The sequence below is a fragment of the Mesoplodon densirostris genome, chromosome 7, assembly GCF_025265405.1.
Source record: "Mesoplodon densirostris isolate mMesDen1 chromosome 7, mMesDen1 primary haplotype, whole genome shotgun sequence".
Lineage (NCBI taxonomy): Eukaryota > Metazoa > Chordata > Mammalia > Artiodactyla > Ziphiidae > Mesoplodon > Mesoplodon densirostris.
In genome coordinates, this window is record NC_082667.1 from 55,701,948 (window position 1) to 55,726,670 (window position 24,723).

The window sequence follows — 24,723 nt, forward strand, 5'->3', positions numbered from 1 at the left end:
ACTTTGAAATGTCACTTTTCCATAAAGTATTGGTTTTTATGTGTGCAGAGAGTATGTCCTAGGGGTCATTAACTTACTGAGTTCACTGGGCAGGATGTGAGTCTCATGCCACCATTGTTTTATTGTTTTGGGTCATGTCTCCTGCTTCTGTTGCATGGTTTTGTTGCTATGCAAGCCTGCTTGGTTTCGTGGTTAAGGAAACCTGTTTGCTTGAGTGATCATTAACTTATAGGGGTCTCCCATATTTTTTCTTTTCTTACTGTCCCCTAGTGGGATTAACTATTTAATTACCTACTTTGTCCCTTTACTCCGTCCCTATCATTCTTGCTGAGTTTCCTCAGATTTCCTTCCCAATCTCAATTTGTCCTCTAATAACTAATGAAAGTTCTCTTCATAACTCCCAAGTTTTCTGTGGTGCCAGTAGGCATTCTCTGAATTTAAAAAATAAATTCTTTCAGAAAACACACGAACTGTGTAGAAAGATGAAGTTCTTTCCTCTTTCCTGTGTTGGTGCCTGACCAGGAAAGAATTTAGAGTAAATTAAAACTATTGTTTGCTCACTGCCGTTGAAAGCGGTTGCTTTTATTTATTTATTTATTTTTTTCTTTTTTTGCGGTATGCGGGCCTCTCACTGTTGTGGCCTCTCCCGTTGCGGAGCACAGGCTCCGGACGCGCAGGCTCAGCGGCCATGGCTCACGGGCCCAGCCGCTCCGCGGCATATGGGATCCCCCCGGACCGGGGCACGAACCCGTATCCCCTGCATCGGCAGGCGGACTCTCAACCACCGCGCCACCAGGGAGGCCCCGAAAGCGGTTGCTTTTAAATCAATCCTGTGAGTGTAACGCTTTTATCGCTCCCCTTTACTAGAAGTCACTTGAGTTTTAGTTAATGTGAATATATTTTGTTTACTACTCTGCTGATAATTCACTTTTACTAGCACAAGCCATGTAGAAAACTAGCCTTTTGGACTTTGATTAGAAATTTTAATAACATTATAATATACATTGTCATTAAAAGGATTTTGGTAATTCTTTCAATTAAAGAACAAGGCCAAAATAAACCCAATTAATTACTTGTGATTATTTCACATCACATGAATCTCTGTTTTCAGAAACAAGAAATCATTAATCCACCCCATTTCCTTCAACATAAATGTTTGTTGGTATGGGTGACAGAGCTGCATCTTGCAAACCCAGATCTCAAAATTCCAGTTCTAAGACCAGTGTCTTCATGAGGAAGAACGACTCTTCCATAGGTTGGAAGACTAGAAGAGTCTGGCTTCCTCAGCACTGTTGGCCCCATTTTAACCACTTTGCTTCTGTGCATTTCAGAAATATCCTGTTTCTGTGAGGCAGGAAGTACATAATACTAGGTTTGGTGAAAGCACTGGATTTAGCATTTGAAAATGAGGGTTTGCATCTTACGCTATGCTTACTGTGAGATCTTGAGGAAATTGTTCAGTCATTAAACTTCTCTGAGCTTCAGTTTCCTCATCATAATATTATGGTAAATAACTAATTTAGGGTTTTGTTATGAAGATCGAATGAGACAATACAGATGAAGTGCTTCGTAAAGAGTTATTACAAACGTTTATTGAGATGTAATTCACATACCATAAAATTCACCCTTTTAGAGTGTACAATTTAGTGGTTTTATTATATTCACAAAGTTGTGTAACCATCACAAATTATCAATAGTTATTTTGAGTGGTGATTCTTAGAAATGAAGTCCTAAATTTATAATGCGACTGTCTCTATAATCTTTGCCATGAATTATTTAAATATAATATGAAACAGTTATGTCTTATTATTATATACACTGCTTCCTATGTGGAGAGGAGACCCAAACTATAACTTTAGAGAGGTCCATAGCAATCAGTGGATCCTAAAATGGAAGATACTTATCTAGTGCTCTATCACATATAATCAGTTAAATTTTTGTGAGAACTTTTTGCTTCTATCTCAGTAATATGTTTCCTTCCTTCCTTCCTTCCTTCCTTTCTTTCCTCCCTCCCTCCCTCCCTTCCTCCCTCCCTTCCTTCCTTATCTTTTTGACTGTGCCATGCTGCTTGCTTGGGATCTTAGTTCCCCAACCAAGGATCGAATCTGGGCCCATCAGTGAAAGCACCGTGTCCTAACCACTGGACTGCCAAGGAATTCCCTATCTTCCTGTTAATTCTAATTTCAGTTAAAAAAAATATTTGTTGAGCCACAGACATTAATAAGACACAGTCTGCCTCAATAACACAATCTTATAATAATATGTGATATTTATTGAGCACTACTTTGTGCCAAACATTGGATATTATTAGCCTTGCTTCACATAGGTCGAGAGAGGATTAAAAAAAATAGAGAAGATTTCATTTAATATGGTGGAAGAAGAAGAGTGCAGATAAATTAAAATTATTTTAAGGCACCACCCATGCTTTAAATTTGGACTAATTGAATCAACATATAATGGATAAGATCAGATTTTTGCAGAAGTTGGCTTGTTTGAAAAAGCCCTCTAGATTGTCTTTTTCCTTTTGCTCTGATTTCATGTTATGTACTAATTTGACTTCCCATGCTTCTTTTTTTTTGAATTTTATTTAATTAATTTTTTTATACAGCAGGTTCTTATCAGTTATCTATTTTATACATATTAGGGTAGACGTGTCAATCCCAATCTCCCAATTCATCACACCACCACCACCACCACCCACTTGCCCCTTGGTGTCCATACGTTTGTTCTCTACATCTGTGTCTCTATTTCTGCCTTGCAAACCGGTTCATCTGTACCATTTTTTCTAGATTCCACATATATACGTTACTATATGGTATTTTTTTTTCTCTTTCTGACTTACGTCACTCTGTATGACAGTTCCTAGGTCCATCCATGTCTCTACAAATGACCCAATTTCGTTTCTTTTTATGGCTGAGTAATATTCCATTGTATATATGTACCACATCTTCTTTATCCATTCGTCTGTCGATGGGCATTTAGGTTGCTTCCATGACCTGGCTGTTGTAAATAGTGCTGCAATGAACATTAGCCCATGCTTCTTAATACCAGGAAAAAGAAACCTTGGAGAGAGGATACAAGAATTTCAACTATCAGGAAAGAATATGATTTACATTAAATAATTAAATGATATTTCAGTTCATGCTTAAGGGACTAAATCATTTTTTTAACTTTTAATTATGAGAATTTTCTAACATAAAAAAGCAGAGGGAATATATAGTAAATTCCTATATAGTTTTCACTATATATACTATTCAATGATTATCGATACTTTGCCAATTTTGTTTCATTTATTCAAAGTTTTGGTGGGGCGGAGGCTGGAGTATTTTAAAGCAAATTCTATACATCTTGTCATTTTTCCTAGATATCTCTTGTGTCCCCCTCCCAGTCCACTCTTTCTCTGCCTCTCATCCCTGCTCTGATTCCCTTGAGACTTCTCTGTATAGAATGCAGATAAGGACTGCATTACCCAATAGCATAAGGACTTCCTTACCCAATAGCATCTAGTTGGGTTCTGCTAATGGATAGTATCACCAAGAGCTTAATACCTTGAGGTACTATTCTTCTGGCTCCCTTTCTGAGGGTTTGTGGCAGCCAGGTGTATCCTTCAACCAAATGTCACAACTTCTTGTTACAAGACTTCTCTGTCTCTGGGTTCTGATAACCACACCCTTTCCTCACCCCTAGGCCTAGGGGTGTTAACAGTTGTTGTTACTAGTCCAGGGGTACTGGGTTATCCCTTCTAGTTTCCCTACAGTCTTTCTGCATCTTTGAAAAGGATCCTTTTATTAAATTCTCTTTAAATTACCTGATTTGATTACTACTGTTTTCTGCTAGAAACCTGACTGAAACGTCATTTTACACATAAATACTTTAGGCTGCATCCCTAATTGATAAAGATATTTTTTTTAAAAAGTAAACACTAGGGCTTCCCTGGTGGCGCAGTGGTTGAGAGTCCGCCTGCCGATGCAGGGGACACGGGTTCATGCCCCAGTCCGGGAAGATCCCACGTGCCGTGGAGCAACTAGGCCCGTGAGCCATGGCCACTGAGCCTGTGCGTCCGGAGCCTGTGCTCCGCAACGGGAGAGGCCACAACAGTGAGAGGCCCGCGTAGTGCAGAAAAAAAAAAAAAAGTAAACACTATGTTACTATCACATGTAACAAATTAACGATACTTTCTAAATATCATTTAATACCCAGTCCAAATTCACATTTCTCCAATTGACTCAAAACATGTGTTTTGGTTTAAAATCCAAACAAAACCCATTCTTTAAAAATTATTGTGCCTCTTAGTTTTCTTTAGTCTATGTTGTTGATTTATTGGAGCAACCAAGTCATGTGATCTGTAGAATGTCCCACATTCTGGATTTGGCTGACTGCTTCTACATGGTGTCATTTAACTTTTTCCTCTATCCCTTGCATTTCCTTCAAACTGGTAGCTACATTTAAATGTTTAATTAAGTTTAGTTTCTTTCTTTTCTATTTTTTTAAGGCAGAATACTTCATAAGTGTCACTGTGTACTTAAGGCATATAATGTATAGTTCTACTTTTGGTAATACTAAGATTGATCAAGTGGTTTATAAATATACCATCAGTCTTCCACTTTTTAGTATCCATTATTTTCATAGCTCTATTAACTTATTAGGGGTTGAAAATTGGTGATTTTCTGAATCCCTCATTCCTTTTCCTATATCAGCTGAACTTCTTCTATAAAGAAGAATTTTCCCTTAGTAACAATTTGTTCACTCTAAAATTCAGTTTGTAAAGGAAATCCAGGATTTAATCAATATCCTTTATTAATATTCAGAATGAGTTAGTGCCCCAGCAGCCTTTAATTATGACTAATTACCTTGTTACCATGATGAACTCATGGATTTTTATATATTTGATATGTTTCAATACATTTAATCATTATTATTTCTGATATGCTATTTATTATTTCTATGTTAGGTCAGTGAGAGCCCCTTTTCATTGATTCCTTTAGGCCTTTATTGGACTTTATTAGTGTGATAAAGTTTAACTTTAGGAGAAGAGAGAGCTGAACTCTGGATACTGATCCACTTGTGTTTTCAGACCTGCAACACTGAGAAATAACCCTAGACTATGGTGGATTCGTCAAGGTGACCCTCAGTAGATAGCCTCCCTTGCTTATACATTCAGTTATTCACTCAATAAATGTTTTTTTTGAGGACCTACTCAGTGTAACACACCCTGTTAGCTTTGGTGAAATAACAGTGAAGATGTAGTCCTTGATTTTACCTAGCTTACGAGAGGGAACAAAAGAGAGAAGAAAAACTAAAATATAGTGTAAAACTACTATGGTTAAAAGAGGACATTACTCTGTAGGAGCACAGGGAAGGGCCTCCTACTCAGACTTAAGGAAAGGCTCCTTGGAAAAAGAGTCATTCTAGTTGATCCCTTTAGGATAAGTAGGAGCTAAAATGTCAAGAGAAAGGAAAGAGAGACAGAGCCACTGCAGTTTGTAAAATCCCAGAGAGAAAGCCCAGGGTGGTTAGGGTACTCTAGGCTGGGGTGTGAAGAGGGAAGTAGCAAGACATCAAGGTTAAATGAGATAATACTGTACTGGTTAAGTACTGAAAAGTACTTAGTACATGGCCAGCACATAGTTAGTGCTTAATAAAGGCTAATATATAAAAATGGAGTTCAAGCAGTTGAAAGTTATATAATGATGAATTTTGCACTGAGGCCTCACATAAGATGAAGAGAAATGAAGGTGGAAGAAAACCTCACCAAAATTTAGAATTACGTTACAGTGGCATCTGTAAACAGAGAGGGAGATGGGATGTTTAAGAGCTTGTAAAGGCAAGTCCTTCAGCTTGATGTTACCAGGGACAGAAACTTTAAAACTCTGAATGTTAGGGAAGAGATCTGAGTCATTACATTAAAAAAACTATTCTGTAACAATCTCAAGCTTACAGAAAAGTTACAAGTATATACAAAGAGCTGTTTTTTCCTGAACCATTTGAAAACAAGTTGCTGATATTATTATGATGTCCCATTAACCCAAATATCTTAATGATTATTTCCTCAAACAACAACATACTCCTATGTAACCATAATAAGATCAACTAAATCAGAAAATTAACGTTGTTTACATTTCTATCATCTATCCCTCAGACTCCATTCAAGTTTGGCCAATAGTCCCAGCACTGTCCTTTATAGTAAAAGGATTCAGTTCAGAATCATGCATTGCATTTACTCATTATGTCTCAATAATCTCCTTCAGTCTGGAAAAGTTCCTCAGTCCCTCCTTGACTTTCAGACCTTGACAGTTTTGAGGATTACAGATCAGTTATTTTGTAGCACCTCTCTGAATTTGGGTTTGTCTGATGTTGCCTAGATGTTAGTTTCAGGTTATGTATCTTTGACAGGAATACCACAGAAATGATGGGATGCTCTTCTCATTGTATCCTATCAGATGACATGATTTCAGTTTGTCCTATTACTGATGTTAATTACTTTTGAGCTCCTGATGAAGGTAGTGTCTGCCAGGTTTCTGTACTGTAAAGTTGCTCTTTTCCCATTATGTGGAGGGAAGGTTCATCAAACTTTACATTTATTGAGCAAAAAAAGTATTGATAACTTATAAACAGCTGAAGTGCTCAGGTCCTGTGATCTGGTATCATGGGGTTGGGAGAGGTGAGTATCTCTATTTTCATATTTCTCTAATAGAAGAAAAGAAAAGCAATGTTTCTGTAACTTCTTAGAATTCAATACGACAATCTCCAATAATTAATAAATACGAATTTTGTTGTTGATGTGGAATTATTTTAGAACTTTGTTTTTGTGAATTTCAGTGAAAATAAAACAGTTATCTGAGGAAAAAATGAGACAGCCTCAAATTTAAAAAATAAAATTAGCTTCCCTATTTTCAGTAAAATAGAGACTGGGAGCAGGGAAATCTTTTCATCTCAGTCCATCATGGCAGCAGAAAATCAGGGCTTGCTAATGTCGATGTTGTACAACCTATCATCAGTGTTGGGAACTGACATCTATAGTCTGAAGACACCTATGGACTGATTCTCTGATCATCCTAGAGGATATGAAAGGTATTAGGAGATAGCACAAGCACAGTCACTGCAATCTGTCTGAGAAACACTAGTTCTGCATATATGCCTTTTTAAAAAAAAATAAATGATTAGTAAACTGATAGAAATCAAAAAAGAAAATTAAAAAACCCCAATGTTTCTGAATGGAAAGAACTCTGAAATTGGAATCAGGTTGAGTACTAGGTGCAGTTCTGCCACTGTATAAGTCCACTAAGATACCATAGACAGGGTGGCTCAAACAACTGATGTCTATTTTCTTGCAATTCTGGAAACTGAAAGTCCAAGACTGTGGTGCCAGAGTTAGTTTCTGGTGAGATCTCTCTTCCTGGCTTGTAGACGGTGGCCTTCTCACTCTGTCCTCACGTGGCTTTCCTCTGTGTTCTCAATGAGAAAGAGAGAGATCTTTGGTATCTTCTGCTCTTCTTAAAAGGACAGCAGTCCTATCAGATTAGAGGTCCAGCCTTTTGACCTCATTTGACCTCCACTACCTCCCTAAAGGTCCCATCTCCAAATATAGTCACACTGTGGGTTAGGGCTTCAACATATGAATTTGGGGGGAGGGAACACAATTTGGTCTATAACAGCCACTAAGGAATGACTACTGCTTTGTGCTTCCATTTTCTCTATCAGGGGTCCCAGCTGGAGCCTATGCTGTATCTCCTTAGGATTCAAGCATTGCTGGAGGACTGGTGGAGCAGGACTTCAGGACTCTATTTATATATAGCTCCTGGAGTATCTTAGGAAAGAAGCCATGCTAAGAGAGAGCTGAGTCCCCAAGCCTGGTTCAAGGATGTGAGCCACTGTCAGAAAGGAGAAGAAATGGTGAAAGCATCATGGTCTCTGTCATTTAGATCAGCCTCCAGCTCAGCCTCCATGGATTCATGCCTCTGTCATAAGGTAAAAGGGCTGCAATTGAAAAGAAAAAAATTCGAACTAAAGGGAAACACCCATTCAGTGGAATACTATTCACTGAGAAAAGGGGATGAGCTATTCACAATATCCAAAAGGTAGAAACAACCCAAATGTCCATTGACAGATGAATGGATAAGCAAAATGTGGTATAAACATACAATGGAATATTATTCAGCCTTAAAAAGGAAGGGACTTCTGACATATACTACAAGTTGGATGAACCTTGAGGACATTATGTTAAGTGGAATACGTTAGTCACAAAAAGACAAATACTGTAAGATTCTACTTATATGAGGGACCTAGAGTAGTCAAATTCATAGAGACAGAAAGCAGAATGGTGGTTGCTAGGGACTGGGGGAAGGAGGAATGGGGAGTTATTATTTAATGGGCATAGAGTTTTACTTTTGCAAGATAATAAGAGTTCTGGAGATGGATGGTGAATTGCACAACGATATGAATATATTTAATACCACTAAGTGTACCTAAAAATGGTTAAGATGGTAAATTTTATGTTATGTGTATTTTACTACAATTAAAACAAAAAAAATTTTTGTAAAGAAATAAGCTATCAAGCTAAGCAAAAACATGGATGAATCTTGAATGTATATTGCTAAATGAAAGAATCAGGTCTGAAAGGCTACAAACTATATGATTCTATTAATAGGACTTTCTAGATAAGGCAAAACTTTAGAGCCATAAAATACATTAGCAGAGATCAGTAGGGATTCAATGGGGAGGAGGATTGAATAGATAAAGCACAGAGGATATTTTACAGTGGTGAAACCATTTTGTATAATACCGTAATGATGGATATATGATACCGTGCATATACCCATAGAACCTTAATATATGCAAAATTTTAAAATAATTTAGGAGATTGGAGGATCCCAGATGGAATAAAGGATGGGACAAATAATCTAACTATATTATAAATCTATGAAACATGAGACTTCCCTGGTGGTGCAGTGGTTAAGAATCTGCCTGCCAATGCAGGGGACATGGGTTTGAGCCTTGGTCCAGGAAGATCCCGCAAGCTGTGGAGCAGCTAAGCCCATGTGCCACAACTGCTGAGCCTGAGCTCTAGAGCTTATGAGCCACAACTACTGAGCCCATGCACCACAACTACTGAAGCCCGTGCGCCTAGAGCCCGTGCTCTGCAACAAGAGAAGCCACTGCAATAAGCAGCTCGCGCACCACAATGAAGAGTAGCCCCCGCTCGCCACAACTAGAGAAAGCCCGCACACAACAAGAAAGACCCGATGCAGCCAAAAATAAATAAATAAATTTATTTAAAATAAATAAATCATTCAATCAATCCGTGAAACAGCCTCACTGACGGGGGTGGGAGAAAAGGTACTGACCCAAGTAACTTTGGAAATGAGTGGAGTCTGTAAAATTAAATGCCAAAGGAACTCTACATCAGCACTGTACTCTAGTTGAAAAAGTTGTGTACCCATGGGGTATAAGTTAACAAATCTGAATTCAATATATATATATACTGGAACTGAATAATTAAGTAAATGGATGGCAGATTGTAGGAGCCAGCTTTCTCACCGTTGGAGTGGGAGTTTACAGATAATCAAGGGGAAGAGGCTAGAAAGCTCCATATGGTAATGAATTACAGTTGGAGATATCAGTATGAACTCATGTGTAGCTTAATATAGATACAGATGTTACATACAGAAATATTTATAGTTATGTGTGTATATATATGGGTTAGTATACACACATACATTTCCTTATGTTGTCAGCTGGGAGGGCCTAGAGGAAGAATACCCCAATAGCAATGAGTGCACCTACTGCCCAGATCTTGGTTTCTAATACCATTCTCCCATAAAAGGAACCAGGGCTCCTTGGAGAAATGGCTGATTCAAGGACTGGGGCAGGGAATATACAGGAGCATCTTTTAGTGCCAGAAAGTAAAAGTTCTAAAAAAAAAGAAAAATGATGGAGCTATGTCAAAGGGACATGGTAGCCAACTGAAAGAGCTGACCAAAGCGACCATTTAAGCAATACAATAAATAAAGTAGTATTGGATTATACCCAAAGTATACATTAATTATCCATAAAGCCATACTGATATACATAAATAATTGAATAAATAAATAAATGGGAGGGAATATAAAAATCTCCAGTGTAGAAGAATTCCAAATAATTTATGTAGATACTCTGCCTTCAAGGAGGCTGGGCATAGCTCCTTACTGGTTAAGTGTGGGTTGTGCATATTGACTTCCTTTCAAAGAGACTAGTCTGGAAGAAGGGGAGAGGGGAAGACTGAAAAGAGTAACTTTGCAGTGGAGAAACCTGACAAACACTACCTCAGCCAGATGATCAAGGTTAACCTCAACAGTGATGTCATGTTGATAGTATGTACCCTTGATATGAGGTAATGAGAATGGCACTTTACTTCTGTGGCTTCCTTTCCAAAACATATAACCCCAATCTAATCATGAGAAAAACATAAGACAAAGTCCAATTGAGGGATATTCTGCAAAATACTTGACCAGTATTCCTCAAAACAGTTAAGGTCGTAAAAAGTAAGGGGAGTCCAAGAAACTGTCATAACCGTGAGAAGCCTAAGGAGATATGATGACTAAATGTAATGTATCTTGGAAGGGATCCTGGGACAGCTAAAGGACATCAGGTAAAAATTAAGGAAATATGAGTAAAATATGGATTTAGCTAATAACATTAATATTGGTTCATTAATTATGACAAATGTTCCATATTAATGTAAGATGTTAATAATAGAGAAAATTGGGTATAGGGTGTACAGGAACTCTCTGTACTGTATTTGTAATTTTTCTGTAAATCTGTAACTTTTTTTGTTTTTTAAAATCTATGTTTTAAGTAAAAAGTTTATTTAAAATAATAAATAGGGCTTCCCTGGTGGCGCAGTGGTTGAGAGTCTGCCTGCCAATGCAGGGGACACGGGTTCATGGCCTGGTCCGGGAAGATCCCACATGCCGCGGAGCAGCTGGGCCCGTGAGCCATGGCCGCTGAGCCTGCGTGTCCGGAGCCCGTGCTCTGCAACGGGAGAGGCCACAACAGTGAGAGGCCCGCGTACAGAAAAAAAAAAAAAAAAAAAAAAAAAAAATAATAATAATAATAATAAATAATATATCATACACACAAAATAGAAGTTGCTCATAATTTTTTTAAGTGGAATTGGAACACCGGGAAGTTTCAGCAGAGCTTGGAGTTAGCACTGGTGGTTTTGGCAATGTTAAGAGAAGGTGAAGTCCTCAGCAACGGTTTAGAAAGAAAAGGCCTCAAGTAGGACCTTAATAGCCTTGGGGCAGGCACATGTGGGCAGGTACCAGAGGTCCATCGGCCCTTTGAGCCTCAATAGAAACAGTGGGGTTTCTGCAGAGAGCAAGAGCTAGAGCAAGTTGGAAAAAAATGGTGAAGACAGGAGCTCTGCAGGTGAACTTGGGGCTTCACAGAAATTTGAGAGAAAATAAGGAAAAACAAGAATGAATGGAAGCAGAGTGAATAGAAGCAGAGCCAAAGAACCACTGGGTTTTTTGTTGTTGTTGTTTGTTTGTTTGTTTTTTGTTTTTTTGCGGTATGCAGGCCTCTCACTGTTGTGGCCTCTTCTGTTGCGGAGCACGGGCTCCGGACGCGCAGGCCCAGCTGCTCCGTGGCACGTGGGATCTTCCCGGACCGGGGCACGAACCCGTGTCCCCTGCATCGGCAGGCGGACTCTCAACCACTGCGCCACCAGGGAAGCCCAGAACCACTGTTTTGTAGCTGTTGTTGCAGCCCTTTATTTACTGTGAAGGATGCTGTTGCCTGAAAAACAGGGGGTCTACAAAATAAGGGTATTTACTGCTATCTATAAATCTCTTTAAAATCTGTTCAACATAAAATGCAAAATATAAAAATCTATAAAATACACACACACACAGTAAGTGCAACTTAATGAACTGAGTCAAAGAGTGTATTTTTTTATATAAAGCTTAAAAACTAACAATACACAGATACCAGAAATCCCTTTTTTTTTTTTTTTTTTTTTTTTTTTGCGGTACGTGGGCCTCTCACTGTTGTGGCCTCTCCCGTTACAGAGCACAGGCTCCGGACGCGCAGGCTCAGCGGCCATGGCTCACGGGCCCAGCCGCTCCGCGGCATGTGGGATCTTCCCGGACCGGGGCACGAACCCGTGTCCCTGCATCGGCAGGCGGACTCTCAACCACTGCGCCACCAGGGAAGCCCCAGAAATCCCTTTTATTACACTTAATCTATGAGAAATATAAACCTCAACCAACTGGTTTTTCAACTTCCTTTTGTCTCTAATGATGGGATGGGTGGTTTGAACATATGCCTAAATTTCTAGTATTGGATTTAACTGGACAAGCCTGATTCTTGCCAGGATTATAAACTCTTTGAATTCTGGTTATGGGAGCTACCTCTTTCTGAATTTCACTCCACCTAACTTCCCATTCACGGTTCCCTTTCTGAGGCTCAACTAGCTATTTCATCTTTAATCAACTTCTCTTACAGAGTGTATTGTGACTGGCTCTTCCCTGTTAAAAGTGAGATTTGTGTTTTTCAGTAGGATTAATTCTTCCCTTATCTGTAGATGGTGAATAATCTAACTGGATCTATCAAGACACCCTCTACCCCAGAACAAGTCTTGCTCAATGAAGATTATGGACAGAATGACTAATTAATAAGCTCTTACCACCATGGAGTCTTCATTCATTCAATAAGTATTTATTGAGGATCAGGTGCCAGCCAGTCTGCTAGCAATGAGTAGATACTATCCCATTGCTCTTGGTGTTTGGCTATTGAGAAAGAGAGGATAATACTCAAGAATGATTAAATATTATGTGTATTAAGTTAGGGGAATATTGTGCTGTCATTCCTAAGACTATGATTTTTAATCTTTTTTTTTTGAGGGAGTCATAGACCCCTTGAATCTTTTCAATCTTGCCCCAGAAAACAAATATATCCCCCAAACTTACCAATAATTTCAAGTTGTTCATGGATGCTTTGAAGCCCTTTCATGAATTCTGGCTTTAGAATTCCTACCCTAAATGATAAATGCCAAAATTGGATGAAACCAGAAGAAGCAGACATTCTAAGATGTATGGAGGGGAAGGTAGACTAAGTGCTTAGGAGTGGCAGCAGCAAGAATGCAAAGTGAGTTTCTGTAGCTTTATCTTACGTGTTATCATCAGCTAACATATGTAATAATTAATGTTTCCAGGAATAATCCACTACTGAGGACCCAGTGCCCCACAAAGTGAACCTTGGCCTCCCACAGAAGAACGCTTTAAGGAGCTACCAACTCATTTACCTTTGCTCTAGTGCAGCACCCATATTATGGGTGGTAAGAGGTACTATAAAACTAAGTAGGGTAAAGGGGATGGAAACTGGGGTTTTGTGTGTTCATGCTATTTTATATAGTTATACAGAATGTCAAGGAAGTTGTCTCTGATAAGGTGATATTTGAGCAGGAATTTATAGAAGTGGGGGATTAAACCATGTGAATATCCAGGACAGCCTTTCAGCCAAAAGGAGCAGCAAATGGAAGGAGGCCAGTGAGCAGAGCAGAGTGAGTAATGAGAGAGGGAGCGTGGTCTGAGTGAGGTCAGGAGGGAGTTGAGGTGTGTGTGTCAGGTCTCCCAGGGTTGGATTGAAAGAGTCAGAGGTAAGGGACAAGCAGAATCTGAGGGTACCAGACTCAGGATCATAAAATGCTGTTAGTAATGGGAAAACTGCTCAGTGAAACCCAGTGGGGGATGTTTTGGGATGATTAGCTGGATAATATAGAGAGGATTACCGAGCGTACCTTACCCAAGTAAGGGTTAACTAACGGACACTGTTCTGTGTGTGTGAGGGGGTGGGGATAGGGTGGAGTCAGAAACAGAAAGAACAATGGAGAAAATACTTAGGAAAGTGAACAGAAAACAGAAGACTAGGATATCTTAAGTGGGAAGGACTTAGAAATCAAGGAAAGGAAGAAGGATTAGGAAAGAGGGGGAGGGAGTAAGGAACTAATATTTGTCACATGGCCACAATTTGCCAGGATCTTTACATTTATATTTTAATTTTGTTTTAAAGCAGTACTACAAGATGAGTGTTATTGTCCCCATCTTGCAGATAAGAAAATTTCAAGCCCAGAAAAGTTGAGTAACTTGATAAAGGTGATATGCTACTAGTAAATAGTAGGAGAGGATAACTTTATTATTTTGTCTTCAGTTCTTATTATTTTCTTATGTTGCTGTGTTGATTCATTCCTAATATTATATTTGGAGAAACAAAATGATGTTACAGGTAGGAAGACAACAGAAGGATGGCAAAGTGGCCGGCATGGTTAGAATTTTATCCTGGGCAATCAATCCTCAGTGTTGGATTGCACACCTGGCCTTATAAAAAAGGCCACAAGGTGTCAGCGTCTTACTCATTGGTTTGGGGGCCTCTCCTGCTCCTGGGGCCAACTGTTTCAGTATAAAAATATTGAATAAAAAGTAATATATCAATTATAGATGATATTTAGAAATTGACCTATCTTAACCAGAAATACTTGTTGAGAAATAGTGTAAAAGTCCCTAAGTTCCCAGAAATACATCCATTGATGGGCATTGGGATCTTGATATTTGCCTCCAAGTGAGCAGGATAAAAGAAACCATTTCCAATGATGTGTGGGGTTATGCGACATGGTAGAATGTAGTGGTCAAGTTTCCACTGGCACGTCAGAGGGATGTGTTAAAATGCTATCTCCCACCTACATGGTATTGTGCAATTTCTTCATCGGTAAATTCCCTACCTCTTAAGTTCATTGTGAATACTAAATAGCACATAAAGAGCTCTTGGTAAAGTGCCTGACACTTACCACTCAATAAATAGTAGCCATTATATAATATCTACCTATCTATCTACCTATCTATCTACCTACCTACCTATTGTAGAACTAGTATTACCCTAATACAATCATAGCTAATGGCTATAATACATTTATCTATGATTGCACATAATTTTGTTTGTTTGTTTTTGTTTTGCGGTATGCGGGCCTCTCACTGTTGTGGCCTCTCCGGTTGCGGAGCACAGGCTCCGGATGCGCAGGCTCAGCGGCCATGGCTCACGGGCCCAGCTGCTCCGCAGCATGTGGGATCTTCCCAGACCAGAGCACGAACCCGTGTCCCCTGCATTGGTAGGCTCACTCTCAAACACTGTGCCACCAGGGAAGCCCTGCACATAATTTTTAAAAATATTTTTTCTTCTAGTTTTATTGGGATATAATTGACATATAACACTGTATAAGTTTAACGTGTACAGCATAATGATTTGACTTCCATACATCATGAAATGATTGCCACAATAAATTTAGTGAGCATCCATCATCTCATAGGAATACAAAATAAAAGAAAAAAAAAGTTTTTTCCCGTATGATGAGAATGTTACTGAGCCAAACTCGGGTCTGCTCACCCATGTGCAGTAAAGCCAGTCTCCAATCTACTGACATCGGGTTGTGGTGAAGGAAAGTGCAGCTTTATTGTAAAGGTGCCAATACAAGAACAGGTGGCTTGAGCTCAAAAAACCCCAAACTCCCCGAAGGGTTTCAGCAAAGCATTTTTAAGGGCAAGGTGAGGGAAGGGTGTCCTAGAGTATGTGATCAGCTCCTGCACAATTCTGATTGGGTGATGGTGAGGTAACAGGGTGGTGGCACAGGGGTTAACATTATCAATCCTTAAGCCTGAGGGCTATGTGCTCATGGTCATCAAGTAGTTAACACCTTCCATTTGGTGGGGGGTTTTCACATCTGTGAAACAACTCAGGAAACATGCATCAGATACTGTTATCTAGGTATTTCTGAGAGGAGCTAAAGCAGAGGATATGGGGGAGGGCTCTGCCCCCAGCAAGGCTCCATAGGGTCCTGCTTGGTTACAACAACTCTTAGGATTTACTCTCTTAACAACTTTCATACATAATATACAGCAGTGTTCATTATATTAATCGTGTTGTACATTACATATCTAGTAATTATCTTATAACTGGAAGCTTGTACCTTTTGACCACCTTCATCCAGTTCCCCCTCCTCACATCCCCACCTCTGGTAACCACAAATCTGATCTCTTTTTCTAAGAGTTTGTTTGTTTGCTTTTGAAGTATAATTGACCTACACCACTATGTTAGTTCCTGGCACACATGTAGTGATTTGCTATTTCTATACATTACAAAATGATCACCACAATAAGTGTAGTTACAATCTCTCACCATACAAAGATATCACATAATTATCGATCATATTCCCCACACTACATTTCATCCCTGTGACTCATTCTTTTTTTTTTTTTTTTTTCTTTTTGCGGTATGTGGGCCTCTCACTGTTGTGGCCTCTCCCGTTGCGGAGCACAGGCTCCGGATGCGCAGGCCCAGCGGCCATGGCTCACGGGCCCAGCCGCTCCGCGGCATATGGGATCCTCCCAGACCGGGGCACGAACCCGTATCCCTTGCATCGGCAGGCGGACTCTCAACCACTGCGCCACCAGGGAGGCCTGACTCATTCTTTTTGTAACTGGAAGTTTATACCTCTTAATCTCCTTCACCTCTTTCACACATCTCCCTACCTCCCTCCCCTCTGGCAACTGCCTGTTTCTTCTCTGTATCTATGAGTCTGTTTCTGTTTTGTTATGTTTGTTCATTTGTTTTGGTTTTTAGATTCCACATACAAATAAAATCATACAGTATTTGTCTTTGTCTGACTTATTTCACTTAGCATAATACCCTGTAGATCCATCCAAGTTGTCCCATATGGTAAGATTTCTCTTTTTAATGGCTGAGTAGTATCCCATTGTATATATATTCCACATCTTCTTTATTCATTCATCCATCATCAGGCACTCAGTTTGCTTTCATACTTGGCTATTGTAAATAGTGCAGCAATGAACATACGAGTACATATATCTTTTCAAATTAGTGTTTTCATATTCTTTGGATAAATACCAAGAAATGGGATTGCTGGATTGTATCATAGTTCTATTTTCAATTTTTTGAGGAACCTCCATACTGTTTTACATAGTGGGTACACCAGTTTACATTCCCACCAACAGTGCACAAGGGTTCCCTTTTCTTCACATCCTCACCAACACTTATTTGTTGTCTCTTTGATAACAGATATTGCCATTCTGACAGGTGTGAGGTGATATTTCATTGTGTGTGTTTTCTTTCTTTTTAATTATTTTTGGCTGCGTTGGGTCTTAGTTGTAGCACTTAGGATCTTTGTTGAGGCATGAGGGATCTTTTCACTGTGGTGCGCAGGCTCTTCTTTGCAGCACGCAGGCTTCTCTCTAGTTGTGGAGCACAGGCTCCTGGGTGCGTGGGCTCTGTAGTTTGTGGCATGCAGGCTCTCTAGTTGAGGCTTGCGAGCTCAGTAGTTGTGGCGCTTGGGCTTAGTTGCCCTGCAGCATGTGGGATCTTCGTTCCCTGACCAGGGATCGAACCCGCGTCCCCTGCATTGTAAGGCGGATTCTTTACCACTGGACCACCAGGGGAGTCCCTCACTGTGGTTTTGATTTGCATTTCCCTGATGATTTGTGATGTTGAGTATCGTTTACCTGTTGGCCATTTGTATGTCTTCTTTAGCAATATGTCTGTTCAGGTCCTCTACCCATTTTTTTTTTTTTTTTTTTTTTTTTTTTTGCTGCATGCGGGCCTCTCACGGTTGTGGCCTCTCCCATTGCAGAGCACAGGCTCCGGACACGCAGGCTCAGTGGCCATGGCTCACGGGCCCAGCCGCTCTGCAGCACATGGGATCTTCCCGGACCGGGGCACGAACCCGTGTCCCCCACATTGGCAGGCAGACTCTCAACCACTGCACCACCAGGGAAGCCCCTCTACCCATTTTTAAAATCAGGTGTTTTTTTTTTTTTTTTTGGTACACGGGCCTCTCACTGTTGTGGCCTCTCCCGTTGCGGAGCACAGGCTCTGGACGCACAGGCTCAGCAGCCATGGCTCACAGGCCCAGCCGCTCCGCAGTATGTGGGATATTCCTGGACCGGGGTACGAACCCGTGTCCCCTGCATCGGCAGGTGGACTCTCAACCACTGCACCACCAGGGAAGCCCAGGTTTTTGGTTTTTTTGATGTTGAGTTATATGAGTTATTTGTATATTTTGGATATTAACCACTTATCAGATATATCATTTGCAAATATCTTCTTCTATTCAGTAGTCTGCCTTTGGTTTTACTAATAGTTTCCTTTGCTGTGAAAAGATTTTAACATAGTCTTATTTATTAATTTTTTCTCTTATTTCCCTTCCATGAGGAGACATATCTAAAAAAATATTTCTAAGATCGATATCAAAGATCATACTGCCTGTTTTCTTCTAGGAGTTTTATGTCTTCAGCCCTTACATTTTCGGTTTCTAATCCATTTTGAGTTTATTTTCGTATATGGTGTGAGAAAGTAGCACAATTTGACTCTTTTGCAGATAGCTGTTTTCCGAATACCATTTATTAAAGAGGCTGTCTTTTCCCCATTGTATATTCTTGCCTCCTTTGTTGTAGATCAGTTGCCCATATAAGTGTGGGTTTACTTTTGGGCTCTCTCTTCTGTTCCATTGATCTAGGTGTTTTTGTGCCAGTACCATACTGTTTTGATTACTGTAGCTTTGTAGTATTGTTTGAAATCAGGATGTGTGATACCTCCAGCTTTGTTCCTCTTTCTCAAGATTGTTTTAGCTACTCATAGTCTTTTTTGTTTCCATACAAATTTTAGAACTATTTGTTCTAGTTCTGTGAAAAATGTTATTGGTATTTTGATATGGATTGCATTGAATCTGTGGATTGTTTGGGGGAGTATGGCAATTTTAACAATATTAATTCTTCCAATCTGTGAGAGCAGTATATCTTTCCATTTGTCATCTTCAATTTCTTTTTATTTTCTTCCTGCTTTATTGAGATATAATGGACTTACAGCACTGTAAAAGTTTAAGGTGTACAGCATAATGATATGATTTACATACATCATGAAATGATTACCACAGTGAGTTTAGTGAACATCCATCATCTCATATACATACAAAATAAAAGAAAAAGAGAAAAATATTTTTTCTTTGTGATGAGAACTCTTAGGATTTACTCTCTTAACAACTTTCATACATAACATACAGCAGTGTTAATTATATTTATCATGTTGTACATTAAATCCCTAGTACATATTTATCTTATAACTGGAAGTTTGGTCCTTTTGACTACCTTCATCCAAGTCCCCTCTCCCCAACCCCCACTTCTGGTTACCACAAATCTGATCTCTTTTTCTATAAATTTATTTGTTTGTTTTTGAAGTATAATTGAACTACAACACTATGTTAGTTCCTGGCATACAATATAGTGATTCAATATTTCTATCAATTTAATTAATTAATTAATTAATTTATTTATTTACTTACTTACTTATTGCCTGCGTTGGGTCTTCATTGCTGCATGCAGGCTTTCTTTAGTTGCAGCGAGCGGGGGCTACTCTTCGTTGCAGTGTGTGACCTTATTATTGCGGTGGCTTCTTTTGTTGTGGAGCAGGGGTTCTAGGCACGTGGGCTTCAGTAGTTGCAGCACACAGGCTCTAGGGCATGCAGGCTTCAGTAGTTGTGGCTTGCGGGCTCTAGAGCACAGACTCAGTAGTTGAGGTGCACAGGCTTAGTTGCCCTGTGACATGTGGGATCTTCCCAGACCAGGGATTGAACCCGTGTCCCCTGCATTGGTAGGCAGATTCTTAAGCACTGCACCACCAGGGAACTCCCTCTCTCCATTTTAAAACAATCACCAAGGAGTCTAGTTATGATCTGTCACCATTCAAAGATATTACATAATTATTGACTATATTCCCCAGGCTTTACATTTCATACCTCTGACTAATTTATTTTGTAACTGGAAGCTGTACCTCTTAATCTCTCTCACCTATTTCTCTCCTCTCCCTTGCCTCTCCCCTCTGGCAACCACCTGTTTGTCCTCTGTATCTATTAGTATGTTTCTGTTTTGTTCTGTTTGTTTATTTGTTTTGTTTTTTAGATTCTACATATAAATGAAATCATAGAGTATTTGTCTTTCTTTTTTTTAATTTTTAAAAAAATTATTTTTGGCTGCATTAGGTCTTCATAGCTGCATGTGGGCTTTCTCTAGTTGCAGCAAGTGGGGGCTACTCTTTGTTGTGGTGCATGGGCTTCTCATCGTGTTTGCTTCTCATCACGGAACATGGGCTCTAGGCATGCAGGCTTCAGTAGTTGCAGCACGCAGGCTCAGTAGCTGTGGCTTGTGGGCTCTAGAGTGCAGGCTCAGTAGTTGTGGCACACAGGCTTAGTTGCTCTGCGGCATGTCAGATCTTTCTGGACCAGGGATTGAACCCATGTCCACTGCATTGGCAGGCGGATTCTTAACCACTGTACCACAAGGGAAGTCCAATATTTGTCTTTCTCTGACTTATTTCACTTAGGCTCTGGGTCCATCCATGTTGTCACAGATGGTAAGATTTCATTCTTTTTTATAGCTGAGTAATATTCCACTGTATCTTTATCTGTTCATCTACTGATGGGCACTTAGGTTTGCTTCCATATCTTGGCTATTGTAAATAATGCTGCAGTGAACATATGGGAGCATATATCTTTTCAGATCAGTGTTTTCATTTTCTTCAGATATACACCCAGAAGTGGAATTGCTGGATTATATGGTACTTCTATTTTTAATTTTTTGAGGAACCTCCATAATGTTTCCCATAGAGGCTGTACCAATTTACATTCCCATCAACAGTGCACGAGTGTTCCCTTTTCTCCACATCCTCACCAACACTTGTTATTTGTTGTCTTTTTGATAACAGATATTACCATTCTGACAGGTGTGAGGTGATATTTTATTGTGGTTTTGATTTGCAATTCCCTGATGATTTGTGATGTTTTAATGTGCCTGTTGGCCATCTTTATGTCTTCTTTGGAAAAATTCCTATTCAAGTTCTCTGCCCATTTTTTAAGCAGGTTGTTTGTTTTTTCGATGTTGAGTTGTATGAGTTGTTTGCATATTTTGGATATTAACCCTTTATCAGATAAATCATTTGCAAATATATTCTCCCATTCAGTAGGCTGCTTTTTGTTTTGTTTATAGTTTCCTTTGTTGCACAAAAGCTTTTCAGTTTGATGTATTCACATTTGTTTATTTTTTGTTTCCCTTACCTGAAGAGACATATCCAAAAAGATATTACTAAGACTGATGTCACAGAGCATACCTCCTATGTTTTCTTCTAGAAGTTTTATGGTTTCAGGTCTTACATTTATGTCTTTAATCCATTTTGAATTATTTTTGTGCATGGGGTGAGAAAGTAGGGACTGCATCAAATTTAAAAACTTCTTTAAGGTAAAGGGAACAATCACAAGAGTGAAAAGGCAATCTATGGAATGTGAAAATATTTGCAAACCATTTATCTCTTAAAGGGTTAATATCCCAAATGCACAAGAAACTCCTACAACTTGGTAGCAGAAAAACAAATAACCTGATTGAAAAATGGGACAAGACTTAAAAAATATATTTCTCCAAAGAAGAGATATATATGGCCACCAGGTATATGAAAAGCTGCTCAACATCACTAACCATCAGGGAAATGCAAATCAAAACCACAATGAGATACCACCTCACACCTGTTAAGATGGCTATTGAAAAACAAACAAACAAAAGATTACGGGACTTCCCTGGCCATCCAGTGGTTGAGGCTCTGCACTCCCAATGCAGGGGATGCGGGCTTGATCACTGGTTGGGGAACTAAGATTCCACATGCCACATGGTATGGCCAAAAACTTTAAAAAAGAAAACAAAAACCCAGAAGATTAGTGTTCGTGAGTATGTGGAGAAACCGAAACCCTTGTACACTGTTGCTGGGAATTTAAATGATTCAGCTACTATGGAAATAGTTTGGAGATTTCTCAAAAAATTAAAAATAAAACTACCATATTATCCAGCAATTCCACTTCTGGATATATATCCAGAAGAATTAAAATCAAGATGTCGAGGAGATGTTAGCACTCTCATATTCATTGCAGCATTATTCACAGTAGCCAAGATATGAAAACAACCCAAATGTTCATCAACAGGTGAATGGGCAATGAAAATGTGGTGTATACATAGAATGGAGTATTATTCAGCCTTAAAAAAATGGAAAGCCTACCATTTGTGACAACATGGATGAACCTGGAGGATATTATTCTAAGTGAAATAAACCAGTATTATAAGGACAAATACTGTATGATTCCCCTTATATGAGGTATCTAGAATAGTCAAACTCATAGAAGCCGAGAATAGAATGGTGGTTGCCAGGGGCTGGGAGAAGGGGAAAATGAGGAGTTGTTCAATGAATAAAAGTTTCAGTTATGCTAGATGAATAAATTCTAGTGACCTATTGTACAACATAGTACCCACAGTTAACAGCACAGTGTTGTGCATTTTAAAATGTTAAGAGGGTAGATCTCATGTTAAGCATTCTTACCACACACACAAAATAATGGGACACAAGGAAACTTTTGGAGGTGATGGACATGTTTATTACCTTTAGTGTGGTGGTGGTATCATGGTGTATGCATATGTCCAAACTCATCAAATTGAATACATTAAATATGTACTTTTTTGGTATATCAATTATACTTCAATAAAGCTGTTTGTTTTTTTTAAAGTCTGCTGTCTGGAGTCCCAGCCCCAGAAGTTCTGACTCAGCTGGTCTGGGGTACATCATGGTCATTGGAATTTTTATAAGCATTCTAGATGATTCTAATATGTAGCTAGGGAGAGAAATACTTCTCTAGACTAATATCTCACTTTACAGATGGGAAAGAAAGGCTCAGAGAAAGTGAGAGTGACTTGTCTGGTGAAATGAGATCAAGAACTCAAACTGAGGTCTCCTGACTCCTAGTCCTGGGTTCTGTCTAGCACATAACGTGCCTCAGGCTCACTTCTTATGCTTCTACACAAACACTCTGTCCCAGTCAAATTGTCTCATGTTATATTCCCTGAACATACCAGGTCCATCCCTGTGTCAAATCCACAGCAGTACAAGCTGCCATTGGAGTGCTTATTATGTGCCCAAACTGAGCAAACCAAATTACATGTGTTACCTCTAATCCATACATCAAACTTTCAGGGAAAGCATGAGTATCCCCACTGTTAGAGAAGGAACCTGATGTCAGAGACTCTAAGAGACTAGTTGCAATACTGGCTAATGAGGAGAAGCAAGAATTTTTTTTTTAAGATTTTTTGATGTGGACCATTTTTAAAGTCTTTATGGAATTTGTTACAGTATTGCTTCTGTTTTGCTTTTTGGGCTGTGAGGTATGTGGGATCTTAGCTCCCCGACCAGGGGTCGAACCTGCACCCCCTACATTAGAAGGCGAAGTCGTAACCACTGGACCACCAGGGAAGTCCTGGAGAAGGAAGAATTTAACAAAGTTCGGTTGGACTCCAAAGCCTAGGCTCTTGAGCTACACTCACTGCCATCTGTTCCTACCCTGCCTTACCTTCCTGAGTTATTTCTCCATTAGAACCAGCTCTAGTTTCAAACCCTCCCTGAAAGCCCTTCCACCCCATCTTTTTATTTACTCAATTTTCATGGCACTGATCACCCACATTAGCTGTTTGGGTGAGTCCACCTCAGATGGTAACTTATTTTGTCATGTATATGACCTGTTTCCTTCTCCTTGAGGCTGGGAAGGACAAGGACCTTCCTCTGACTATGTTTCTGTCCTGGTCCTGTAGCTGTGTCAAGATATGGTGCTATTGCAAGATCATAATACTTAGTTTTTTCTGAGACTCCTCCCCTGGGAATATCTGGAGATGGGGAGAGCCTATAGGCCCAAATGGAGTTGAAAATTTGAACTAAGAAGGAATAGAGCTTTCCTTGGGCTCAGATTTGTAATAATATTTATAAGTAAGCCTCTAGGTGTCAGTAGAAAGCCTAGTTTTGATAGCGTGTCTCAAATGAAATCAAAATCTCAGGCTAGAAGGACTTTTTCTCATCTCAATCATCAACCTAAAGCTAGAATTCCCTCTCCAACATAACAACAACCATAGCAACATTCCTTCCAGACCAGGATCTGGTGATGAGGAACCCACTGTTTCTGAGGCAGCCTCTTCAATGTTTGGACAGCTTTGTTAGAATGCTCTTCTTGATTTTGTGAAGCTCTGCCTCCTTCTTGCTTTCACTACAAGTCAACTAAGTGAAAACAACACATGCACTGCATCTGGGCCTGGGCATGTGAGAGGCCTGGTGTGGCTGAGTCAGGCCTTCCACACAAGATTGATTACTCAAGGATGTTGGTGGCATCAGTGGGAGCCCCACTGCTCTGGGCTATCCTGCCCATCAACCCCTCCCTTATGACCTAAGCATTGTTGACCCTCAGAACATCAGGGAAAGAAGGAGGGAAGCAACACACCTCTGGCAGACTGCTATCCTCTCAGACCCAGGGATGAAGAGGGTGGCTCTTTACAGCAGCATCCAAAGACCTAGAGAGTATGTGTCTTGCTCAGAGAAGCCTCCTTTTCACTTCTGTTCTTCCCAAAGGCTCCTGTCCAATAGCCAGATTGTTGCTTAGCCAAGTCCAATTTTTCTGCTCAAAAAATAAATAGGGACTGCCACTGTGTTTTCTGGTCCCAATTGTATTCTTTAGTAATATATAGAACAAACACAGTATCTCTTCCTCTAGGAATCTGAAGATGGAAATTAAGCCATCCATCCCTCCATCCATCCATTTATCCAACTATCCAACCA

The 24,723-nt window shown here is 39.7% G+C and overlaps 1 long non-coding RNA gene across 1 annotated transcript in view; it reads left to right on the forward strand.

Annotated features, from left to right (window-relative positions):
- Nucleotides 1-24,723, forward strand: part of LOC132492979 (uncharacterized) — a 79,875-nt gene that overhangs the window by 1,491 nt on the left and 53,661 nt on the right. The window contains exons 2-3 of the long non-coding RNA XR_009532946.1: nucleotides 7,702-7,968; nucleotides 13,196-13,325. This is a non-coding gene — a long non-coding RNA (uncharacterized LOC132492979). The remainder of the gene's footprint in view (nucleotides 1-7,701; nucleotides 7,969-13,195; nucleotides 13,326-24,723) is intronic.